The sequence below is a fragment of the Helianthus annuus genome, chromosome 5, assembly GCF_002127325.2.
Source record: "Helianthus annuus cultivar XRQ/B chromosome 5, HanXRQr2.0-SUNRISE, whole genome shotgun sequence".
Classification (NCBI taxonomy): domain Eukaryota; kingdom Viridiplantae; phylum Streptophyta; class Magnoliopsida; order Asterales; family Asteraceae; genus Helianthus; species Helianthus annuus.
This window is the reverse complement of record NC_035437.2, coordinates 39,987,130-39,992,296: the sequence shown is the minus strand read 5'-3', so window position 1 is coordinate 39,992,296 and position 5,167 is coordinate 39,987,130. Positions and strand designations below refer to the sequence as shown.

General features: G+C 31.8%; 1 long non-coding RNA gene across 1 annotated transcript; it reads left to right on the top strand.

The window, feature by feature from the left end:
- Positions 1-2,037: 2,037 nt before the first annotated feature.
- LOC110938928 lies at positions 2,038-2,812 on the top strand. The gene is made up of 3 exons (XR_004893928.1): positions 2,038-2,477; positions 2,566-2,602; positions 2,682-2,812. It is a non-coding gene; the product is annotated as an uncharacterized LOC110938928 (long non-coding RNA).
- The last annotated feature ends 2,355 nt before the right edge of the window (positions 2,813-5,167 follow it).

Below are 5,167 nucleotides of genomic sequence, written 5' to 3'. Positions count from 1 at the left end.
ACGTACGGTAACACATAAAAACTGTAGCGGGTATGGGACGAGTTTGGTATTAGCAGTTACCCGGCCCGATGACTTGAAATATACATATGTGTTTACCTAAACCATACCCGTAAACATTTTATTTTTTATTTTTATTTGTTATTGAGTGGTTTAAAGTGCGCGAAATAGAGTAATTTATTAATACATTCATTCTAAGTTTTTATTTTTTGAATAATGTTGAGTAATAAAGGTATATAAAAATTAAAATAGTAAGAAATGTAGTTGAAAATCCCGGTGGTAATTATACAAACAAATGAGTATAATTATGGAGTCATTATATAGCCAATGTAGTTGGCAATGACACTTCTGGAACATATAACATGCATGTGAAGTGCTCAAACCCATGGTGTTGATCAAACTAAAAGGCCTTGTAGTCAATACCTTTGCCTGGAATAGACAAGAAATAACAGAAAAGGTTACTTGGGCAATTATATACTTGGACCTGTATACCTATCATTTTTACGTGTCACTCTAAACTTTTAGTTCAATACTATTCTCTTTTTTGCTTCTTTTTAATGATTTGTCTTTCACTACCAATATATGTGGCAGCTGTTGGTGATTTTTTAGATGGATTGGAGGCTTCAGGTCTTCATGACTTATCTAGGGTTACAAGTGTTGCTTCTTTCTTTGTTAGTCGAGTAGATACACTTCTTGACAAAATGCTTGAAAAAATTGGAACCCAGAGGCCCTTAATCGTCAAGGGAAGGTAAAAAGCCAATCATAAAAGTAAATAATTGAAAATATACCTTCAAAATAAGGACTGTTTTTTCTCCATATTTATGAAAAAATAAGGATTTTTTTTTCGAATGTGAATGATGACTTTTGTTAGGGCTGTAAACGAGACGAGTCATGCCTGGCTAAAGTGAGCATAACCTCCTCGACTCATTTATCTTTACGAGTTGAAATGTTGTGCTCTAGCCAGCTCATCAACCCGTCGCATTTTTTAAAGAAAATTAATTTTATATTTCTACACATATTTACAAAAAAGAATTTTTAATCAAAAGAATTTATAATTTATATATAATAAAATTTTGGGTTATAATTTACATATATTAAAATTAAAATTTGGGTTTTAATTTAAATGAGCCCAACGAGCGAGCCGCCAAGTGGAGCTTACCTTGGCCCGTGCTCGGTCGTTTTACAAACGAGCCAATTTCGAGCGAGCTGCGAGCTTTTTGAACAACCCTTACTTTTTTGCCTTTTTGCAGCGCCCAACGGTTGAATGACTTGGGTGAAGAATCAACCAGACTTCCTCTCTTCCTCTCTTGAGGTAGGTAAGTATTGCTTACATTAATAGAAGTCATGGATCTACCATTGCCGAAACTAGAGTTGGCAAATTGTGCAGGATGGGTCAAAATGGGTCGGGCCGGTTTAAGCCTATCAATACTTTTTATGTCCATTTTGTATATACTTTAGACTACTATTTCTTTTTAGCTAATTTTCCTTCCACATTTGACCCGTTATCAATGAAATACATTTCGACCCGTTATCAAAATGGGTCAGACTTTTATAGTCTGTTAAAAGTTGAAGAAAAAACACCTTGACTTTATTTTTCATATGATGTCAATATAACGCTAAGGACTGTTTTTTCTCCATATTTATGAAAAAATAAGGATTTTTTCGAATGTGAATGATGACTTATGTTAGGGCTGTAAACGAGACGAGTCATGTCTGGCTAAAGTGAGCATAACCGCCTCGACTCATTTATCTTTACCATTTGTATAACATCTGCTCTTAACATTGTCACAATATTTATGTCCATTACAAGTTTGTATTGTTATACATATAGTACATATTTAGATATTTTATACAATCTTATAATACATAATAATTGTAAACATAAAAATTAAGATACGAGATCCAAAACCATAAAATTTGGGTTACATAAAAATCTTATTATATATACAATCTTATATATAATAAAATTTTGGGTTATAATTTACATATATTAAAATTTGGGTTTTAATTTTAAATGAGCCTAACGAGCGAGTCGCCAAGTCGATCTTACCTTGGCCCGTGCTCAGCCCTTTTACAAACGAGCCAATTTCGAGCAAGCCGCGAGCTTTTTGAACAACCCTTACTTTTTTGCCTTTTTGCAGCGCCCAATGGTTGAATGACTTGGGTGAAGAATCAACCAGACTTCCTCTCTGGAGGTAGGTAAGTATTGCTTACATTAATAGAAATCATGGATCTACAATTGCCAAAACTAGAGTTGGAAAATTGTGCGGGATAGGTCAAAATGGGTCGTGCCTGTTTAAGCCCATCAATACTTTTTATGTCCATTTTGTATATACTTTAGACTACTATTTCTTTTTAGCTAATTTTCCTTCTACATTCGACCCGTTAGCAATGAAATACATGTTTGAACTTCGTTGACACAGGCAGAACCGCGGTTCCTATGGAATAACTATATGTTGGAGCTTCTTATAGATAACAAGGTTTGACTTTCTATTTCACAAAAAAAAAAAAAAAACATTTTAAACACAATTACCTAAAAACTTTTCATATTCCTGACAACATTTGTAGAAGCTGGATGCAAACATTCTTCCTGTTATTCAAGGAAGTATCTTTTAATTTTTTTTATCAGAAGTATTTTTTTAATATAAATAAGTGTTTATTTCATTCCCTTAACTTTCTTACAGCTTTTCAAAGCTTTGAAGTAGTAATAAGCAAAGATATTATAGATGTCACCTTGATAGCAAGGAGGCGATGAAGTTGAGGGAGAAGATGAGAAACAGATGATGCAGTCTTTTAATTCACAAATCCTAGAAAAAGCCCAAAACACATTTATTTTGCTTTCAGTTTTGTATGGTAGAGTACACATCAGTTAGTCACAAAAGTTTCTGAAATTTGTTTATTTTTTTTAAATCCTTTGGCGCTTTTTTGTTTTTTTTGGGCCCAAAACTCTTAAAAACATGTATATTACATGTGTTATTTTTTTCAAAAAAAAAAAAATGTCGGGAGGTTGGGTTTTCTAGGGTTTCTTAAAATTTTTAGGGTTTTTTGTCTAGCATTAGCCTATCAGTGAATGTCCTCACAAATTAAAAAAAAATTAATTCGTTATACTTAAAAAATTATACATGATTAATAACTAATAAAATAAAGCAACCCGTGGGTACCACGGGGAATAACCTAGTCATATTATAAACATTTATTGGTTTTTACCATATATGCTTTATATCATTAAAATAATGGATGCAGAATTGACTTTTGAACTTTCAGTGTATTTTAGATGATTATGTCACTCAAGATGCTAGCATTTGTATGTTTTCTAATATCGTTTTAATTATTAGAAGTCTGTTTTAAGAATATATTAATACTCTTAAAAAACGTCAAAAATGTGTTTTTAGTATTTTTGGCTCATAATCCCTTATTTAGAGGATAGATAATAACTTGATTTTAAATTTAAAAATTTGATTTGGAGGATAATATAGAAGTAAACGATTTGGAGTTAATAACATTAATTGAATTTCCTTTTTAGTTTGGTTCAATGTACCTAGACATGTTAGTGATTAAATTCTTATTTGTGTGTTTTTAATTAGGGGAAATCTTGGTTTTTGAAATATGTTAATTCGTTTTTAGGAGTTTATGGATCAAAGTAGTTGGGTAAAAAGTCAATATGGATTCAGGCTTTCGATTCGGTTGACCCAAATCATTTTTAATTTAGTAGTATTTTCATTTGCTTGAATAAAATAATCTATGATGTTTTGGCATGGTTTCAGTATTTATATTATCTGTTTGACCCACTTATAGAGAAAACATATCATGAATCACAACCCAAACATAAAATCTATATAACCTTTGATACTATTATCTGCAATTCTTGATTTTATGGCTTTTAAACGGGTAGCCATGAGGTATTATCATTTGTCATCTAAGTGAATCTTATTTGAGTAGTAACATGCCAACTTCATTAATTTTCCACTTCAAATACTTGGCAATTTCTATGGTCTTTTGAGGTTTGTTTGTTTTTAGTTCCAGGTTCTACTTTCATTTTTCCTTCTATAAATCTATAATATGCAGGGCTGTAACCGTAATGAATGAAACATTAAAGCATGCCGAATGCTTGCCGACTCGGACATGCTTTGCCATGACGCAATACTGTGAAGGAACCCTTGACGCCATTAGGTGATTGTGCAATTTTGGGTGTGTCGTCGTTCCTTCACAGAATTTTGGATATGTGTTTTTTTAGTTTTCTATCTTTTGAGTTTTTACTTGCAAGTCCTTATTCTAATTCAAGATAATGTGAAACATTTTTGAGTTTTTCTTTGTCGTTCCTTTGTTAAGATAATCATAAACTTTATAGGTTTCATCATTTTTTTTTTAATTTTAAGAATTGTCATTGTGTTGTCTTTCATCTTTTGCAACTTTTCATTTTCTTTAACACACCCAAACATGTCTTCCATGAAATCTTTGAACAGGTTATCAGGACACTGGTATCAAAAGGCGCTGGATCTGAATCTTATGCAGGTTTTCTTTTGATGAGTTAGATATTTACATGATAAAAACCATGTATTTTATGGAAACAGACTGAATTAAAACTATATTGAAGCTTTGCAAATTTTTAGGCCCTTTAAAGTTGTTCATGTTCGTCAAAGCTCCTTTTTCTTTCAATATGCCTCTCCACTTTCTTCTCAAGCGTGATTATAGATTCAATAAAAAGGTAATGTTTAATTATCGGAACATTTTTATTTGAGCATGTTGATGGCTTCAAAAGACCTATATTATTTTAAGTACTTTTAGAATGACCAGCTCTTTTTAAATTATTAAATTGTATCGAGTTTTCTTTACTAATGGTTCCTATTATGAGCAACTTTACTAATGAGTGATAACATATATATTGTATATATTCATACAAATCTATAACCTAGAGCTTGATACTGGACGTTCATATTTATTTGTTTGTTATCTATTTTTTTGCCACATTTACAACTCCATCTAGAGTTTCAAGTTATAGTTGCTTTTAGAGGTTGCAAGATTAGTGGGATGGGTAATTGGTCAAAACGGGTAGTAGGTTTGGATCATATGTGATGCTGTCCTTTTACAACTCTATTTAGATTTACAGGCTACACTTGCATGTAGAGGTGGCAGGTTGGGTCACATGCTAAAACAATTAAATTTTAGTTGC